At 43.7% G+C, this 21,671-nt stretch overlaps 1 protein-coding gene and 1 non-coding gene across 2 annotated transcripts in view; both read right to left on the bottom strand.

The window, feature by feature from the left end:
- Positions 1-21,671, bottom strand: part of LOC126156453 (uncharacterized) — a 283,948-nt gene that overhangs the window by 49,022 nt on the left and 213,255 nt on the right. The window lies entirely within an intron of this gene.
- On the bottom strand, positions 3,732-3,805 carry Trnai-aau (transfer RNA isoleucine (anticodon AAU)). The gene has a single exon. It is a non-coding gene; the product is annotated as a tRNA-Ile (tRNA).

The following is a 21,671-nucleotide window of genomic DNA, read 5'->3' as shown; positions in this document are numbered from 1 at the left end:
CCGAAATTCTTTCACCAAAGAAGACGAAGTAAATATTCCAGAATTCGAAATGAGAACAGCTGCAAACATAATTTAGAAGTAGATATCCCTGGTGTTGCAAGGCAACTGAAATTACACTGTCAGTGACAGAGGAAAAGATCAAATATCTTTTTAGAAAGTCTCTAATGTATAAGAAAAGTAGGTCTAATACATTTGTTTCTGATGTTCTTTAGTAACAATTAATTTTCAGTAGTAAGCTCCTTGCTTTTACTGGGCTGTTTAAAGATAATCAACAATTTAGTAAGAAATTTTAATTCTTCAAGGATTGTATCTAAATGTACTTAAGTAGATTTACATCTACTATAAATGTTTGCCGCTAAACTAAAAGAAAAAATATTTAAGGTGCCAAAATTGTCAACCTCAGGATCAGATCAGTTTTGGGATGTCAATTTTAGGTGCAGTTCAAAGGTTCAGTTCCCGTTTTCTTTTACAAAAGCGTATACTATCAGTTTAACAAACCAATGATATTTTAGGTGATAGTTGCGACTCTGAAGCTTCAGAAAATATTTTTAAAACTCACAATTATTTAATAGTATGGCCATCATATTGGAAGGTAGAAAAAAGTTATCTTTACAGCAACAGGGATACTTTTGTGAGGCTTGAAACACTTTTTAATTTTTACATTAAAGGCTGATTCGCACCACACTTTGCACAGGTTTTGGACCGTCAAAATGATAAATGACCATTTACCATTCTGGCGTGTGCTTTACAATTACAACTTAATTTAGCTCCGATAATGCTGCCTTAATGTTTTAATAATTTTATCTCAGTAATCTGGAGGGACTCAGTGGTTTTCATAGTTTTTTAATACATTATTTTAACGTATTTTAGTCCAGTTTCTGAATATGGGCAATGGCTTTCAAGCAAGGCCTAATGTTGCCAGTCTCTTCATAATTCTTTACGATTCCCTCTATCCTGTCGTCCAGCTTCAAGTACTTCTTCTTCCTCTTCTTACCTTCAAGATTCATTTCAAATTTCATGTACATGCAGTTTGTGAGCTCTGCTTCCTTTTTCAAGCACTCCACCAAATAGTTGATTCTAGGGTGAGGGTTTCCAATAATACTATTTATTTTGTTGTGCCACCCTTTAACAGCATTCGTCGTTCGGTGCCTTTTTCCGTAACAGTCCCACATTTCTATTGCGATATCTGCATTCTCTAGCCAGTTATCCACAAAATAGTCAAAAAATTGAGAGAACCTTCCGTTATCAGGAGCTTCTGCATGAATCTCAATCCATCCATTGCTTACGTCCTCCAGTTTTACAAATGCCAGCGCTGTACACATGCTGGCGTGAAGTCTTAAATCCTCGTTCTGGTGGTACTACTCAGTTAGACCGAGAACTCGAATTCTTCTCCATAAACTCTTCTTCATATGGAAATAGCATCCATTTATTTCAAATGTGGGAAAAACTTGACCAATGGCAGATATAGCAGCTGCCTCAAAGTCGACCTTTACTTGATTAGGACACCATTCAGGCACTGCCTGTTTTATCAGATGAAACAGACGAACATATGCGTCTTTCTTCTTATTAGGAAGCGCTGCAAATACAGTAGGAAGAATGTTTGTTTCCTTAATCGGGCCTCCTAATTCTATGTGTATGGTGTAGATTTGTGCAAACTGCTTGCATCAGCTCTTAAATGTTCCATCCATAAAAAAATGGGAACATGTTTTTAAACTTTCTTTTCCTTTTCTTCCACTGAAAATCATTATTGTCTCCTCTTATCTATCGTTTTCCAGAAGAAAGCTACTGCCATCTCCCATTTTTAATAGCTCTTCATGAAGATCAATTTCATTAGAGTTCTTAGGCTCCTATTGGTTCCCCCGCGCTTGACTCCATCGACGACGTATGGTTCTCTTCATAGATTCTGAATTAGGCATCACTGTAACTAAGTCATAAACTTTATTATGTAGATTTCCCATTTCATCCGCGTATATCACCGATAACTATGTAGTCTCTTCTCGAGACCTTCTTTTCGCCCTTTCCACTTGCTTTCTCACTTTCAGAGCCGCATCGTCAGCTGGTCCACAGAGATGTTCTAATACGTTCAATACTTCTCCGTTCCTGGAAAGCAGCATTCCGTTGCAATGATCCGCTTTTCGGCATAAGCACATCCATGTAACAACACCTTCTTTAGATTCCCTCTGTTTAAGATACGTGTAACCTTTGTAATGAGCAGGAGGCCTGTCCTTGTTCGTTGTAATAACTTCCATACTGATGGTCACGTTAGGAACTTCGAAAGCAAACTGGGCGGGCGGGTGAGGAGGAGGGGGAGACAAGGGGCCCAACCCTTCGGAGCAGGTAAAATGGTGGCAAATGTCCGGCGTGGCAACTGTCCGGACACCTCACGGAAGACCTAAATCAGGATGGCCGAATGCGAGTCCAGTGTGCTAAGCACTGCGCCACCTCGCTCGGTCAGTGACTTAGTCTCGAATAATTTACATGGATAAACCAATTGTGAAAATGATTTCTCAGCAGAAGATAAAACAGAAGCTGCTGAATTATCGCATTTTTCTTCAATTACCTCACAAAGGGTTGAGTATGAACATGTTTCTTGTTATCTTATGCCGCTAATCGATCTCCGTAGCAACAAAACTATTGACTATACTCACAAGCAGTCATACAAGAATGGTGAACCTCGAAACCTCAAAGCAAGTAACAGAACCCAACCAGTGTACGCAGAAAAGAAAGAATGTTTCCCTCACCGAGTAAATAAAGAAATTTAAAGGGTACTTAGAATATTCTGATGAATTAAAACGTTGTCAGGTTGTTTCACTATCTGTTCAGTCACACATTCCTGGAACTTTTATAAGGAAATTCTATTGAAGAAGAAATCTTCTGAGCAATCCTTGAATCAGAAACAGTTCAGAATTGATGTGGGCTATGTCTTTTTGTCGTACAAAAAACTGAACAAAAAGACCTAGATCGAGCAATAATATTCAGTAGCAACTAAAGACAATAAAAAGAAAATGTGTACCAGGGTTGTTGTCCAACCTCAAGCTACACGAAGTGACTCTACTGACTAGTGCTGTAAGTAGAATGCCAAAAGAAGACGAAGTATCCTGAATGTGGTGGCTTTGCATTTGTTTCTTGTTCAAAATGTGATGTGTACCTTTTTCCTGCAAAGACAATAAGAATATATGAGGAGTCTCTTCTTTTGATCACATGCAAAAAAACAGACACAGTTTTGATCCTGCAACCACTAAGAATCAGGACACAGAGGAATTTAATAACATTAGTTGAAAATGGGCATTGTTTTAAATCAATGGGGAAAGTTGAAAATTTGTGCCAGACTGGGATTTCAACCCGGATCTCCAGGCAGTGGCGCTGACCGCTGCATCATCCAGGCAGAGTGGTCACACTAACTGTACAGACTACCCCAACATGCCTCCTGTCCCGTCCAAATTCTCGAACTATCCACACATCACTTACGTAGCGCCCCTTGCCCATTGTCATCATTACTCGCAGCATTCTGTTGATTCTCGTAGGAGTTCGCCTGTGGTTTGTATCCACACTGAAATGATCAGTTGGTCTTCCCTGACTTAATTATGTATACAGTGCGTGTCCTTTTAGACATGTCTGAAAAAACACACACAATTTTGATTATGTAGCCACTATGACTCATGCTACAAAGGAGTTAATGATATTAGCTGCACGTGGGCAGTGATTGAAATCAAAGGGGTAGGTTCAAAATTTGTGCTGGCCAGGATTCGAACCTGGGTCTCCTGTTTATTAGGCAGATGCGCTGACCACTGCGCCATCCAGACACAGTGGTCAGTGCAAATGCACGGACTACCCTAGCCCAAGTCTTTTCGGTACTAAATCCTCAACTTATCCACACGCTACTGATGTAGTTCCCCTAGCTCATTATCCTCATTTCTTGCACTTTTTCACTAATTCCTGTAAGAGTTCGAGCATGGTGTGCGTCTGCACTGATATAATCGATTGATCATCCTCACATTGTACAGGCGGAGTCAGTAACTATTGTCACCAAGAATAACTCCGAAAGTATGATAGGAGCTGAAAAGTTTGTGGGACAAAAGTTGCATGGGACAACGGGGGCCATAATATGACGTTGGTTTTTTTGTTGATAAGTGGTTTGCCGTCAGAGATATGAAGGTCAACTTTGCTTTCTTTAAATGGGATGCTATAGCTTGGTACTTATTTTCTGGTAGGGGCTATCGAAACGAATCCAGTGACGTGTAACAGTAATATCTTAGGTCAACGAAGGTCACAAAGGTGGCATGAACGCCCATTTACAGAAGGTGTTCGAACTGATGACCATTGGTATCAATGCAGTGCTGCAATCTTCTTATCATGGACAGAGTGGTATTTCTTATCACATCGGAACTTATCGAACCACATCCTATGACGATTCTCTCTCGCATATCTTCAGGTGTAGTTGGAGCGTCTTTATAAACAATATCTTTTACGAATCCCCACAAGAAAAAATCCAGAGGCATCAAGTCTAGCGAACGAGCCGGCCACGACCCATCTCCTTTGCGTCCAATTCAACGAATTGTCCCTGAAACTCATTTCTAGACATCAGCAAAAACTGTGCCGGACACCCATCGTGTTGATACCACATTCTGTTCCTTGTTACTAAAGATATTTCTTCCAATAACAGCCACAATGTTTCTTGCAGGAATGTGGGGTACTTTCTACCATTAGGACTTCCTTCGATGAAATAGGGGCCTATAATTGTGTCCTCCAGAATCCTACACCATACATTCACCGACCACGGTTTTTGGTGTGCAACTTGCCGCAGCCAACACGGATTTTCAGTTGCCCAATAATGGATGTTATGCAAATTAACATTTCTAGGGTTCGTGAATGTAGCCTCAACGGTAAATAAAATCTAATTAATAAATGTGTCATCCCTCTGAATCTGGAGTTGAGCCCATCGGCAAAATTCAGTGCGACGCATAGAATCCGTACCAGTTAATTATAGGTGGAGAATAATATGGTAAGGATGATATTTATGGCGATGCAGAACAAGAACAACACTGCTCTGGTTCATGCCAGATTCCCCTGCGATTTGACGCGAACTAACGCAAGGACCTCGTACCACAGCGGCAAGAGTACCAATTTCCGTTTCCTTGTTGGTAACTTCCTTTGCCGGATATGTTTCCGTTGCGTTAAAGATCTAGTTGTTCTCAATTTAACATACACATATTTAAATGTACGACGTGTAGGGTGAGTACTTTGAGGATATATTTCAGTGTATAAGTCTCTAGCTCTCACTGAATTTCGTTGGCATTCTCCTTAAATGAAAAGCATATCGACTTGTTCTTCGAAGGAATACATCAGTCACATTCGCTTGATTCGACGATGCTCGTCTTACCGTTCCTATTAGCGTTGCATTGCGAAAGTCTCGAATGGTGTTTACATGTCAATGGCACGTTAGATGGATTCACTGTATTCGACGAATGTTTATTATTTGCACGACATACGAGAGAGAATTGTCAGATCATGAGCTTCGATAAGTGCTGATTTGATAAGGAATACCACTCAATTAATGACAAGAAGATTGCAGCACTGCATTGATACCAATGGTCATCAGTTCGAGCACCTTCTGTGAATGGACGTTCATGTCACCTTTTTTACCTTCGTTGACCTTCAAAGATTTTACTGTTACACATCATTGAATTCGCCTCGATAGCTGCTACCAGAAAATAAGTACCGAACTATAGCGTTCCATTAAAAAAACAAAGTTGATCTCCATATTTCTGACGCGACCCCACCTAGCAACAAAAAACCAACGCCATACTATGGCCCCCGTTGTCCCATGCAACTTCTGTCCCACAAACGTTTCAGCTCCTATCATACTTTCGGAGTTATTCTAGGTGACAGTAGGTAGTGACTCACCCTGTGTATGTGGTGAACACACAGTTTTGATCCCACAGCCACTATAAACCAAGACAAAAACGAATTAATAATATAAAATGCAAGTGGGCATTGATTTAAGTCAATGGGAAAGTTGAAAATTTGTCCTGGATCAGGTTTAGAACGCAGGTCTCCTGCTTACTGGCTAGATGCTCTGATCACTAAGCCATCTGGACACAGTGGACATCGCAACTACACCGACTATCCTGGTGTGCCTCCCATCAGACCCAAATTCTTAACTTATCCACACATTACTGATGTAATGCCTCTTGCGCATTATCCTCACTACTCACAATATTTCACCAGTTCCCGTAAGAGCTTGAGCTTGGTGTCAAAATGCTCAAATCGGTGTGAATCCCTAAGGGACCAAACTGCCGAGGTCATCGGTCCCTAGACTTACACACTACTTAAACTAACTTACGCTAAGAACACACACCCATGCCCGAGGGAGGACTCGAAGCTCCAGGAGGCGCGCCGCAATCCTTGACATGGCGCCTCAAACCGCTCGGCCACTCCGCGTGGCTGAGCATGGTTATCTGCTTAAGGATCGAAGCTGGACTGCTGGTATTGCTGTAGTCTCATCGGAAATGTTTTCTTGCAGTTCATGAAGACTATGAGGGTTGTTACGATTCATCTTAGACTTGAGGACTCCCCACACAAAGTAGTCGCTCACTGACAGATGAGGTGACCTGGTGGCCAGCTAGGGCCGCGACCAGACTGACCTCTAATAATGACCCTTTCAGGCGTGAAGGTTGTGTAAATGTGCTCCAAGTTCGGCCGGCTGTATGGGCAGTTGCTCCATCCTGTTGGAAGTAACTTTAGGTCTTTTCCTCCTCCGATAATGCTACCACAAATGGTTTCAAAATGTTGTGAATGTAACGCTCCAAAGTCAGTGTCTGATGAAAGAAGATGGGACCAATAACGGGGCGTGCAGACGCTGCTCTCCAAACCCCAACTTTCTGATCATGCAGTGATGTTTTGTGCAAGTTAAGCGGATTCTCCGCTGCTCAGAACCTGTGAGTCTGTGAGTTGACATAACCACTCAGGTGCAACAAGGCTTCTACATCTACATCTACATCCATACTCCGCAAGCCACCTGACGGTGTGTGGCGGAGGGTACCTTCAGTACCTCTATCGGTTCTCCCTTCTATTCCAGTCTCGTATTGTTCGTGGAAAGAAGGATTGTCGGTATGCCTCTGTGTGGGCTCTAATCTCTCTGATTTTATCCTCATGGTCTCTTCGCGAGATATATGTAGGAGGGAGCAATATACTGCTTGACTCTTCGGTGAAGGTATGTTCTCGAAACCTCAACAAAAGCCCGTACCGAGCTACTGAGCGTCTCTCCTGCAGAGTCTTCCACTGGAGTTTATCTATCATCTCCGTAACGCTTTCGCGATTACTGAATGATCCTGTAACGAAGCGCGCTGCTCTCCGTTGGATCTTCTCTGTATCTTCTATCAACCCTATCTGGTACTGATCCCACACTGCTGAGCAGTATTCAAGCAGTGGGCGAACAAGCGTACTGTAACCTACTTCCTTTGTTTTCGGATTGCATATCCTTAGGATTCTTCCAATGAATCTCAGTCTGGCATCTGCTTTACCGATGCTCAACATTATATGATCATTCCATTTTAAATCACTCCTAATGCGTACTCCCAGATAATTTATGGTATTAACTGCTTCCAGTTGCTGAACTGCTATTTTGTAGCTAAATGATAAAGGATCTATCTTTCTGTGTATTCGCAGCACATTACACTTGTCTACATTGAGATTCAATTGCCATTCCCTGCACCATGCGTCAATTCGCTGCAGATCCTCCTGCATTTCAGTACAATTTTCCATTGTTACAACCTCTCGATACACCACAGCATCATCTGCAAAAAGCCTCAGTGAACTTCCGATGTCATCCACCAGGTCATTTATGTATATTGTGAATAGCAACGGTCCTATGACACTCCCCTGCGGCACACCTGAAATCACTCTTACTTCGGAGGACTTCTCTCCATTGAGAATGACATGATGCGTCCTGTTATCTAGGAACTCCTCAATCCAATCACACAGTTGGTCTGATAGTCCATATGCTCTTACTTTGTTCATTAAACGACTGTGGGGAACTGTATCGAACGCCTTGCGGAAGTCAAGAAACACGGCATCTACCTGTGAACCCGTGTCTATGGCCCTCTGAGTCTCGTGGACGAATAGCGCGAGCTGGGTTTCACATGACCGTCTTTTTCGAAACCCATGCTGATTCCTACAGAGTAGATTTCTAGTCTCCAGAAAAGTCATTATACTCGAACACAATACGTGTTCCAAAATTCTACAACTGATCGACGTTAGAGATATAGGTCTATAGTTCTGCACATTTGTTCGACGTCCCTTCTTGAAAACAGGGATGACCTGTGCCCTTTTCCAATCCTTTGTAACGCTACGCTCTTCTAGAGACCTACGGTACACCGCTGCAAGAAGGGGGGCAAGTTCCTTCGCGTACTCGTAAAATTGAACTGGTATCCCATCAGGTCCAGAGGCCTTTCCTCTTTTGAGCGATTTTAATTGTTTCTCTATCCCTCTGTCGTCTATTTCGATATCTACCATTTTGTCATCTGTGCGACAATCTAGAGAAGGAACTACAGTGCAATCTTCCTCTGTGAAACAACTTTGGAAAAAGACATTTAGTATTTCGGCCTTTAGTCCGTCATCCTCTGTTTCAGTACCATCTCGGTCACAGAGTGTCTGGACATTTTGTTTTGATCCACCTACCGCTTTGACATAAGACCAAAATTTCTTAGGATTTTCTGCCAAGTCAGTACATAGAACTTTACTTTCGAATTCATTGAACGCCTCTCGCATAGCCCTCCTCACACTACATTTCGCTTCGCGTAATTTTTGTTTGTATGCAAGGCTTTGGCTATGTTTATGATTGCTGTGAAGTTCCCTTTGCTTCCGCAGCAGTTTTCTAACTCGGTTGTTGTACCACGGTGGCTCTTTTCCATCTCTTACGATCTTGCTTGGCACATACTCATCTAACGCATTATGTACGACGGTTTTGAACTTTGTCCACTGATGCTCAACACTATCTGTACTTGAGACAAAACTTTTGTGTTGAGCCGTCAGGGACTCTGAAATCTGCTTTTTGTCACTTTTTCTAAACAGAAAAATCTTCCTACCCTTTTTAATATTCCTATTTAGGCTGAAACCATCGATGCCGTAACCGCTTTATGATCGCTGATTCCCTGTTCTGCATTAACTTTTTCAAATAGTTCGGGTCTGTTTGTCACCAGAAGGTCTAATATGTTATCGCCACGGGTCGGTTCTCTGTTTAACTGCTCAAGGTAGTTTTCAGATAAAGCACTTAAAAAAATTTCACTGGATTCTTTGTCCCTGCCACCCGTTATGAACGTCTGAGTCTCCCAGTCTATATCCGGCAAATTAAAATCTCCACCCAAAACTATAACATGGTGGGGAAATCTACTCGAAATATTTTCCAAATTATCCTTCAGGTGCTCAGCCACAACAGCTGTTGAGCCAGGGGGCCTATAGAGACATCCAATTACCATGTCTGAGCCTGCTTTAACCGCGACCTTCACCCAAATCATTTCACATTTCGGATCTCCGTCAATTTCCTTCGATACTATTGCACTTCTTATCGCTATAAACACGCTCCTCCTTCACTGTCCAGCCTGTCTCTGCGGTATACATTCCAATCTGAGTTTAGGATTTCATTACTGTTTACGTCTGGTTTCAGCCAACTTTCTGTCCCTAGTACTATATGGGCGTTGTGACCGTTTATTAATGAGAGCAGTTCTGGGACCTTTCTGTAGACGCTCCTGCAGTTTACTATTAGCACATTAATATTGTTATTCCCTGTAGCATTTTGCCTACTCCTACCTTGCCGCATCTCAGGAGGCGTCTTGTCGGGCCTAGGGAGGGGATTCTCTAACCTAAAAAACCCCCATGTGCACTCCACACGTACTCCGCTACCCTTGTAGCCGCTTCCGGCGTGTAGTGTACACCTGACCTATTCAGGGGGACCCTACATTTCTCCACCCGATAGCGGAGGTCGAGAAATTTGTACCCCAGATCTTCGCAGAATCGTCTGAGCCTCTGGTTTAAGCCTTCCACTCGGCTCCAAACCAGAGGACCGCGATCGGTTCTGGGAACGATACTGCAAATAGTTAGCTCTGATTTCACCCCGCGAGCGAGGCTTTCCGCCTTCACCAATTCCGCCAACCGCCTGTACGAACTGAGGATGACCTCTGAACCCAGACGGCAGGAGTCATTGGTGCCGACATGAGCAACAATTTGCAGTCGGGTGCACCCAGTGCTCTCTATCGCCGCCGGTAGGGCCTCCTCCACATCTCGGATGAGACCCCCCGGCAAGCAGACAGAGTGAACACTGGCCTTCTTCCCCGACCTTCCCGCTATTTCCCTAAGGGGCTCCATCACCCGCCTAACGTTGGAGCTCCCAATAACTAATAAACCCCTCCCCCCGCGTGCCTGCTCGGACTTTGCTGAAGGAGCAGCCACATGTCCACTCACAGGCAGAGCGGGCGATGCCACACGGCCAGCCTCCACATTGACCCTCCGCCTCGTGCGCCGCGAACGCCGCTGAACCCGCCACTCCCCTTGGGGAGAGGGTGGCCCAACCGCGCCCGGTACCCGCGAAGATGTCTCGACAGCAGGGACAGTGGGTGAAGCATGTAACACCTGGGGTGTACCTTGCGACGCACCAGACTCCCCACTGCCGCTACACTCCGAGGCAGCAGCCTGAAGACGGCTGACCGCGGCCATCAACACGCTCAGCTGTTCGCGAACAGTGGCCAGCTCCTCCTGCGTCCGTACACAGCAGTCACACATCCTGTCCATCCTAAGAAATCAATTTACTGAAGAGAGTTCATAAGATACAAAGAACAAATCCATGTCCAAGCCATTCATTGTTATCTGAGTGAACAGCCTCTCTCAAGACTGGAGACGCTGAGGAGGATCTGCTAGTTTTTATGCATGAACAACAGACACTCGGTAGGAACGCATGCTCAAGTACAGACGGGGTATTCATCCGCATGTTCGACGTGACATGCCGGTCTCTTCCGACAAAATGGTTCAAATGGCTCTGAGCACAATGGGACTTAACTTCTGAGGTCATCAGTCCTCTAGAACTTAGAACTACTTAAACCTAACTGACCTAAGGACATCACACACATCCATGCCCGAGGCAGTATTCGAACCTGCGACCGTAGCGGTCGCGCGGTTCCAGACTGTAGCGTCTAGAACCGCTCGGCCACCCAGGCCGACTCTCTTCCGACAGGCGTCGGTCTGATTTGGCAGGACTCTGAAGCATTTTCTGGTTAACTGCAGCCACATTTTCTGGTGTGCGGGCACATTTAGGAATGTTTTTCGACTTTTTCAAAAAACATCCTGTCTGACGCCATTTTCGAACTAAGCATTGCATGGCACTCTTTGGTGGCACTTTGACACCATTAAACTTCTCAGCAAACAACTGACCGCGCTGTTTCCACGATTTTGTTGTCACGTAACTTTGCATAACGAGCACCCACTGCTCCACTGTGAGTACCAACGTTCCCTTTGCAGTGCTCCACTCACGCTGACACAGCTCGCACTACGCTCTGAACCGGTGTGGTTCACGTGGCGGGCGTACACGTGAAGGGAAGGGTGTGGTTACTTGCATACATTGATATCCAATGTCCGAGCCAGTAGGTAAAATGCATTACAAACTACGACATGTCAAGCAGTTTTTTCTTGAACTAAGCTATATTGATGGACATTATTTCACGCAGGATTTACCGACGACGCACCTGTCATTAAAAAGATGGACATCTCCAATTGTCCGGAATCCCATTGAACTTAAATACCCGAGTGTCCATTGGAAGGCAATTTGGGACAACATAAGTTTAACCGTCCACACTGCTCAGGTGGCATCCACATGGTATAAAATGGTAAACGATGTTATACCCATAATGAAAGGTTGCGTAGAATCGGCTTCTGTGACATTGATAAATGCGTCCGCTGTGGTCTGGTCGACACCTTACGCCTTCGCTTCACTTGTGGTGGTCATCTCATTAACTGGAAATGAGTGCAAGAGAGGTTGGGCCTGATCACCCGCAGCAGCTCAGCCAGCCACTGCACTGATATCCTGCTCTGGCCGGACACGAAACATTTTCCCGCTACCAAGAACAACACCGTGATGTGGCTGTTAGGACAGTTTGTGACATATCATCATCCACAATAGTGAAGATAATCTTATTAGTTTCGAGGCTTATATGAGAACGGCACGATGGAAGATGAAACTTTACTCAAATTTCAGGACGATGTTTGGTAACATGTTAGACATAATATTTGAGAAACAAGGCGTAGGGTAATTCTCGACGCCGGTAAGGACACAAATCACATGCAAGACAATGTATCGAACAAAATACACAACGAATAAGGGGTTACACCTGTTCCTAGGACTGCTCCCGACTTCTGAGTGGTGTTATTAACTTCATTTGACGTTTTGCTTAATTTATGTTGCCTGTGCATGTCTTTGTTATTCGTTTGTATGCTCCAAATGACTGTCTGTGAAGAGTTTGGACGGTTGTGAATCAACTGACAGAACTGCAATTCTAGTTAAGACAGTCAATTATATATATTGTAATTCTCTTTAATATGTTTGCGTTTTGGTTCTATGTCTCTGTCTGGACTGAAGATGCTATCGTCAGTTTAATATTTTTGTTCTGTTTTGTAAGCTCACAAATGCCACTATATTGAACTGTGTTCTTCAGTCTATTGTAGGATACAATTCGTGTTGAAACGGTTCCAGTACCTCATTACTTTGATTTTGTGCTTATATGCTTATATGATTGATTTAATAAACATAAAAAAAGGAGTCAGCGCGATAGAATTAAAAAAAAAAAGTCCGATAGCTGCGCGATCAGCATGACGGATTGCCGTCCTACGGGCCCGGGTTCGATTCCCGGATGGGTCGGGGATTTTGTCCGCTCAGGGACTGGGTGTTGTCCTGTCTTCATCACCATTTCATCCCCATCCGGCGCGCAGGTCGCCCAGTGTGGCGTCGAGACCTGCACCAAGGCGGCCGGACCTGCCCCGCAAGGGGCCTCCCGGCCAATGACGCCAAACGCTCATTTCCATTTTCCATTCACGTCCAATTGTATCCACTCGTCCTCGCCGCTTTTATTTGCCCCACCCCGTATTTGACGACGAACTGCACCTGTACAATGTCCTCAATGTGTTGCAAGTGTCAGTCGTGGTCAGACAGTCTTCCGTGTAGTTGTGACAGCATTATGTCGGAGCTAAGTGAATTCGAAAGTGGGTAAATTGTTGGTGTTCGAATCGTGGGCGCTTCCGTATACAAGGTGGCCGAAGTGTTTGACGTTTCAATGGGCACCTTATCGAACATTTACACCGCATATAGAGAAATCTGAGTAACAACGCGGACGGAAAGTGTGTTGAGTGATCAGTGACGAGAATCGCGACGAAAAATAAGAGGACGACAGCTGCAAAAATCACTGCAAAACTGAATGTCGCACTCAAGAATCCTGTCAGCATCAAAACAACATGAAGGCAGCTCCAGTAGCAGGCAACTACAGGGCGAGCTCGAAGTCCTAAACCACTCATCAGTGATGCAAATGCCCCTGACAGGAAAACGTACTGCCGAAACCATAAAAGCTGGACTACGGAGAAACGGAAGAATGTCATTTGGTCCGATGAGTCTTTTTGTACACTGTTTCGAACTTCTGGTCGAGTTTAGGTGCCGAGAGTGAAACCGGTGGGGGTTCAGTGATGGTTTGGGCAGCCATATTGTGGTATTCCATGGGACCCCTTGCTTACTCTCCAAGGTCGCATTACTATCAAAGATTGTGTGGCCATTTTGGCTGATCAGGTCGATCCTATGGTACAATATTTGTTCCTGAATGGTGACGCTGTGTTCCAAGACAACTGGTCAACTGTTCACACAGCTATCGACCGGTATTGGTTTTGGTAGTGTGAACACGAATTGTCGCCTCTCTCCTAGCCACCACAGTCACTAGATCACAATATTATTCAGCCTTTGTAGTCTACTTTGGAGAGGAAGATGCGTGAGCGCTATCCACCTCCATCACCGTTATCTGAAATTACTACTATTTTTCAGGAAAAAATGATTTAGATTCCCCTGAAAATATACGGAACGTATACATTGTGAGACGACTAGAAGCTGTTTTGAATGGCAACGCTTTTCCCACACCGTAATAGGCATGACACTGATTTTTGTTTATGGTGTTTCTATAACTTTTATTACCATCGTCAAATTTTGTCGTTGTAAGTTCTGTGTATTACACATTCTATGTTTCTACAATTTCTTTTCAATTTACAGCGTCATTGTAAAGTTACTGGATCAAGAATACATCATTGTTAAGGAAAAGGCAAAAGAACAAGCATGGGTAAGTTAGTACCAACAACTATACTACACTACTGGCCATTAAAACTGCTACACCACGAATTGACGTGCCACAGACGCGAAATTTAACCGACAGGAAGAAGATGCAGTGATATGCAAATGATTAGCTTTTCAGAGCATTCACACAAGGTTGGCGCCGGAGGCGACACCTACAACGTGCTGACATGAGAAAAGTTTCCAACCGATTTCTCATATACAAATAGCAGTTGACCGGCGTTGTCTGGTGAAACTTTGTTGTGATGCCTCGTGTAAGGAGGAGAAATGCGTACCATCACGTTTCCGACTTTGATTGTAGCCTATCGCGATTGCAGTTTATCGTATCGCGACATTGCTGCTCGCATTGTTTGAGATCCAATGACTGTTAGCAGAATATGGAATTGGTGGGTTCAGGAGGGTAATACGGAACGCCGTGCTGGATCCCAACGGCCTCGATTCACTAGTACTCGAGATGATAGGCATATTATCCGCATGGCTGTAACGGATCGTGCAGCCACGTCTCAATGCCTGAGTAAACAGGTGGGGACGTTTGCAAGACAACAACCATCTGCACGAACAGTCCGACGACGTTTGCAGCAGCATGGACTATCAGTTCGGAGACCATGGCTGCGGTTACCCTTGACGCTGCATCACAGACAGGAGCGCATGCGATGGTGTACTCAACGAGGAACCTGGGTGCACGAATGGCAAAACGTCATTTTTCCGGATGAATCCAGGTTCTGTTTACAGCATCATGATGGTCGCATCCGTGTTTGGCGACATCGCGGTGAACGCACATTGGAAGCGTGTATTCGTCTTCGCCATACTGGCGTATCACCCGACGTGATGGTATGGGGTTCCATTGGTTACACGTCTCGGTCACCTCTTGTTCCCATTGACGGCAATTACAACAGTGGACGTTCCATTTCAGATGTGTTACGACTCATGGCTCTACCCTTCATTCGATCCCTACGAAACCCTACATTTCAGCAGGATAATGCACGACCGCATGTTGCAGGTCCTGTCCGGTCCTTTCTGGATACAGAAAATGTTCGACTGCTGCCCTGGCCAGCACATTCTCCAGATCTCTCACCAATTGAAAACGTGTGGTCAATGGTGGCCGAACAACTGGCTCGTCACAAAACGACAGTCACTACTCTTGATGAACTGTGGTATCGTGTTGAACCTGCATGGACAGCTGTACCTGTACACGCCATCCAAGCTCTGTTTGACTCAATGCCCAGGCGTATCAAGGCCGTTATTACGTCCAGAGGTGGTTGTTCTGGGTACTGATTTCTCAGGATCTATGCACCCAAACTGCGTTAAAATGTAATCACATGTCAGTTCTAGTATAATATATTTGTCCAATGAATACCCGTTTATCATCCGCATTTCTTCTTGGTGTAGCAATTTTAATGGGCAGTAGTGTACAACTGCAAAAGCAATTGTTTGCAGAATCTTTACACATCATATAGCAGAGTGTCACCGCAGTTTAGAGTAATTATGCCACTCTGACTTCACTTGTTACTCCACAAATAGTGTTTACGCGAGTTTTAATTTCAAGTAAATGTGATTCGCTTTACGGTGGCGCTCCGCGCTCACCGCTCGATGCATAATCAGGTTTCCGCAGTATCTGCCGCAGCAGCAGGTTGACAACGGAAAACAGCACTCACTGGACGCACGCAACGTGCGTGACTGAGCTGGGCGATTATGCATGCATTGACCCGGCGTTTCTCAGACCACATTGTCTCCCTTGCTATGGAAAGAAAGACCAACACTACATTCTAGACGCGCTCGTCACACTTTTCTATACAAAAGCATTTAAGACACGACACTCAAACGATATTTACAAAGAAATAGCGACAGTGGATAGCAAAGCCATGGCAACAAATATTTTCTCATCATTACCTGACAATGTCAGTTCTGTAGGAGGCGATCAGTAATTATCAATGATGTAGTCTTCTCGTGGGAACACCTTATTAGCCTTGATCGCAAATATTTGTACGTAGATAACTACTTTCGGCAAATAAATTGCCATCTTCAGATCACTTAGTATAAGGCAGAAGTGTCTACATTGATCATTACTAAATGTTCAAAATGTGTGTGAAATCTTATGGGACTTAACTGCTACGGTCATCAGTCCCTAAGCTTACACACTACTTACAAACTATCCTAAGGACAAACACACACCCATGCCCGAGGGAGGACTCGAACCTCCGCCGTGATCGATCATTACAGTTGGACATCTTGTGACGACCGTGTTTTACAATTTAATTCACAGTAAAGGCATTATGTTACGCCCCACTACATTACGAAAAGCATCAGGTACATAAAAGTGGTATAGTAAGCAGGTAACAAAATAATTTCCCCTAGTACAGTGTCAAAGGATATGTCCCCGATGACGGCCAGAAGTAGTCTGCATTACGCTATTGGGAGTAACATAACGCCTTTACTGTGAATTAAATACTAAAAGACAAAAAAATTGGTTCAAATGGCTCGGAGAACTATGGGACTTAACTTCTGAGGTCATCAGTCACCTATAACTTATAACTACTTAAACCTAACTAACCTAAGGACATCACACACGTCCATGCCCGAGGCAGGATTCGAACCAGCGACCGTAGCGGTCGCGCGGTTCCAGACTGTAGCGCCTAGAACCGCTCGACCACCCAGTAAAAGACAGTTATAACAAAATGTCTAACCATAAAGATCGATGTAGACACTACTGCCTTGTAGCAAGTTATCTGAAGATGGCAATATAGCCGGCCGGTGTGACCGAGCGGTTTCTATGCCCTTCAGTCCGGAACCGCGCGACTGCTACGGTCGCAGGTTCGAATCCGGTCTCGGGCATGGATGTGTGTGGTGTCCTTAGGTTGGTTAGGTTTAAGTAGTTCTAAGATCTAGGGGACTCATGACCTCTGATGTTAAGTCCCATAGTGCTCAGAGCCATTTGAACGATTTGATGGCAATATAATTTATTGAAAGCAATTATCTGCGTAAAAATATTTGCGATCGAGGCTAATAAAGTGTTCCCACTACACCAGTGTGAAATGTTTCCGCTGAAAAAAAATCCGGGAACCTTGCCGCATATGGTTATCCAAGTAATATTGTCTGGTTGTCTTGGCTAAGCTTACACATGAAGCATGTTTTGCCAATCCAGCCGTCGTTAAGGAGGGAAGGAAGATTAGGGTTTAACGTCCTGTCAACATCGAGATCATTACAGACGGAGTTGTCGTTAAATCACAGCCCTAGTAAGAGCACTGAGGGCTGAAGTTGGTCGATACTGCAGCAAACCGGACACCGTCTCACAGGACGTCACATTGCCTGCGTAAGGGACCCAGCACACGTTAATTAACGCGCACGATATAAAATTTGAGATGCGCAGGATCGCGTGGCCTCATTAGCGCTATAAAAAGAGTAATGTTGTATGCAGCAGATGCCTCCATATTTCACACAGTCAGCAGCTTAATAAGGAAGCCCGCTGTTGAAAATATTACACCCTTATATCCACAGTCTCTGTGAGCTTTATACATTTTCCGGAGTGATTTATGACAAAATGCAGTTCAAATAAAACTTCAGGTTCGTTAATTAAGATAAGAGTTCTTTGACTAACAAAATCATGTGGCTAAAAGCAGTGCAGATTCTTTGTGGCCGTTAATAATTCTGTGTTTGCTGCGTAAAGTGTGTTAAATACCAACTACTTGCGAACGTCTCGTTGTGTTGCCTAACATAAAAAAAAATTAGAAAGAAGTTAAACAGAACACCATTGTAAGAGATAATGTGAAGAATTAATTTGATCATCGGATTATTTTAGTCCGATAATTCGATTTAGCAAACCGCTTCACAGTTTTAAATTTTTGTTTAACGCTCTTGATGCAGCTCAGAATCTACGAGGGATATTCGGATAGTAAGGAACGATAGGTCGCGAAATGGAAACCACAGTGAAAATCACAACTGTTTTATTTGCAACAGTTAGCTGTAACTTCCAGCTACTTACCTCCATAGTCGCCGATCCGACTTAGACGTTTGTCGTAGCGTTTTACCAACTTTCCAATATACTCGTTATAGAAGGCAGCCGCCAGTGCTTTCCGCCAGTTCTCTACGCTGGCCTACAGCTCGTTGTCAGTGCCAAAATGTTGTCTTCATTGCCAGCGGTTCATGTGAGCAGAGATGAGACTCAGAGGGAGATAACTAGGGGATATATTGTGGATAAGCAAACATTTCCAATTGAAAACGATGCAAGAGCATCTTCATTGCCCCTGCAGAATGCGGCTGAGAATTGTCTTGAAGAAGAAACCGATAGACAGTTATGTAATGTTGGCTGCATAGCTTCAGGCGAAATTCAGGCCCTCGTACTTGGCGGGAGACACTATTGTTCTAGGTATCTTTATGTGCTCCCTGTGAGCTAAGAACTAAAAAGAACGACGTAACGCTATCGACGGGCATACTAGAGGCACTGCCTAACACACCTGTACAAAACTTCATCCGATTTTCACTGTGGTTTCCATTTCGCGACCGATCGTTTCTTACTTTCCAAATAACCCTCGTATTTTGAAACTTCATAGAAGGCCACCTGTCGTTGAGAGTTCCAACAGCAGTGCCCATAGAGATGTCACAACAATGTAGATTGCGTTCCAGATTCCACTGAAACAACAGACCGGAAATTTATGCGACGGATTCTCAATTACTGTTTTCATAATACCATCAGTCCTCTGTCGAACTTCAGTGTTTTGCTGTTGGCGTGAATCGAAAGTAAGAAAGAACCATTACAGGGAATTTTGCTGTCACCATGCTTACTCCCGTTTTTTTTCCCTACTGGCTGGTTTGATGCGGCCCGCCACGAATTCCTTTCCTGTGCTAACCTCTTCATCACAGAGTAGCACTTGCAACCTACGTCCTCAATTATTTGCTTGACGTATTCCAATCTCTGCCTTCCTCTACAGTTTTTGCCCTCTACAGCTCCCTCTAGTACCATGGAAGTCATTCCCTCATGTCTTAGCAGATATTCTATCATCCTGTCCCTTCTCCTTATCAGTGTTTTCCACATATTCCTTTCCTCTCCGATTCTGCGTAGAACCTCCTCATTCCTTACCTTATCAGTCCACCTAACTTTCAAAATTCGTCTATAGCACCACATCTCAAATGCTTCGATTGTCTTCTGTTCCGGTTTTCCCACAGTCCATGTTTCACTACCATACAATGCTGTACTCCAGACGTACAGCCTCAGAAATTTCTTCCTCAAATTAAGGCCGGTATTTGATGATTAGTAGACTTTTCATGGCCAGAAATGCCTTTTTTTCCATAGCGAGTCTGCTTTTGATGTCCTCCTTGCTCCGTCCGTCATTGGTTATTTTACTGCCCAGGTAGCAGAATTCCTTAACTTCATTGACTTCGTGACCATCAATCCTGATGTTAAGTTTCTCGCTGTTCTCATTTCTACTACTTCTCATTACCTTTGTCTTTCTCCGATTTACTCTCAAATCATACTGTGTACTCATTAGATTGCTCATTCCGTTCAGCAGATCATTTAATTCTTCTTCACTTTCACTCAGGATAGCAATGTCATCAGCGAATCGTATCATTAATATCCTTTCACCTTGTATTTTAATTCCACTCCTGAACTTTTCTTTTATTTCCATCATTGCTTCCTCGATGTACAGATTGAAGAGTAGGGGCGAAAGGCTACAGCCTTGTCTTACACCCTTCTTAATACGAGCACTTCGTTCTTGATCGTCCACTCTTATTATTCCCTCTTGGTTGTTGTAAATATTGTATATGACCCGTCTCTCCCTATAGCTTACCCCTACTTTTTTTCAGAATCTCGAACAGCTTGCACCATTTTATATTGTCGAACGATTTTTCCAGGTCGACAAATCCTATGAAAGTGTCTTGATTTTTCTTTAGCCTTGCTTCCATTATTAGCCGTAACGTCAGAATTGCCTCTCTCGTCCCTTTACTTTTCCTAAAGCCAAACTGATCGTCACCTAGCGCATTCTCAATTTTCTTTTCCATTCTTCTGTATATTATTCTTGTAAGCAGCTTTGATGCATGAGCTGTTAAGCTGATTGTGCGATAATTCTCGCACTTGTCAGCTCTTGCCGTCTTCGGAATTGTGTGGATGATGCTTTTCCGAAAGTCAGATGTTATATCGCCAGACTCATATATTCTACACACTAACGTGAATAGTGATTTTAGAAATGATTTTAGAAATTATGATGGAATGTTATGTATCCCTTCTGCCTTATTTGACCGTAAGTCCTCCAAAGCTCTTTTAAATTCTGATTCTAATACTGGATCCACTATCTCTTCTAAATCGACTCCTGTTTCTCCTTCTAACACATCAGACAAATCTTCACCCTCATAGAGGCTTTCAATGTATTCTTTCCACCTATCTGCTCTCTCCTCTGCATTTAACAGTGGAATTCCCGTTGTACTCTTAATGTTACCGCCGTTACTTTTAATGTCACCAAAGGTTGTTTTGACTTTCCTGTATGCTGAGTCTGTCTTTCCGACAATCATATCTTTTTCGATGTCTTCACATTTTTCCTGCAGCCATTTCGTCTTAGCTTCCCTGCACTTCCTATTTATTTCATTCCTCAGCGACTTGTATTTCTGTATTCCTGATTTTCCCGGAACATATTTGTACTTCCTTCTTTCATCAATCAACTGAAGTATTTCTTCTGTTACCCATGGTTTCTTCGCAGCTACCTTCTTTGTACCTATGTTTTCCTTCCCAACTTCTGTGATGGCCCTTTTTGAAGATGTCCATTCCTCTTCAACTGTACTGCCTACTGCGCTATTCCTTATTGCTGTATCTATAGCGTTAGAGAACTTTAAACGTATCTCGTCATTCCTTAGTACTTCCGTATCGCACTTCTTTGCGTATTGATTCTTCCTGACTAATGTCTTGAACTTCAGCCTACTCTTCATCACTACTATATTGTGATCTGAGTCTATATCTGCTCCTGGGTACGCCTTACAATCCAGTATCTGATTTCGGAATCTCTGTCTGACCATGATGTAATCTAATTGAAATCTTCCCGTATCTCCCGGCCTTTTCCAAGTATACCTTCTCCTCTTGTGATTCTTGAACAGGGTATTCGCTATTACTAGCTGAAACTTGTTACAGAACTCAATTAGTCTTTCTCCTCTTTCATTCCTTGTCCCAAGCCCATATTCTCCTGTAACCTTTTCTTCTACTCCTTCCCCTACAACTGCATTCCAGTCTCCCATGACTATTAGATTTCGTCCCCCTTTACATACTGCATTACCCTTTCAATATCCTTATACACATTCTCTATCTGTTCATCTTCAGCTTGCGACG

The sequence above is a fragment of the Schistocerca cancellata genome, chromosome 2, assembly GCF_023864275.1.
Source record: "Schistocerca cancellata isolate TAMUIC-IGC-003103 chromosome 2, iqSchCanc2.1, whole genome shotgun sequence".
NCBI lineage: Eukaryota > Metazoa > Arthropoda > Insecta > Orthoptera > Acrididae > Schistocerca > Schistocerca cancellata.
Note: the sequence above shows the minus strand (reverse complement) of the source record. Positions and strands in the feature narration are given on the sequence as shown.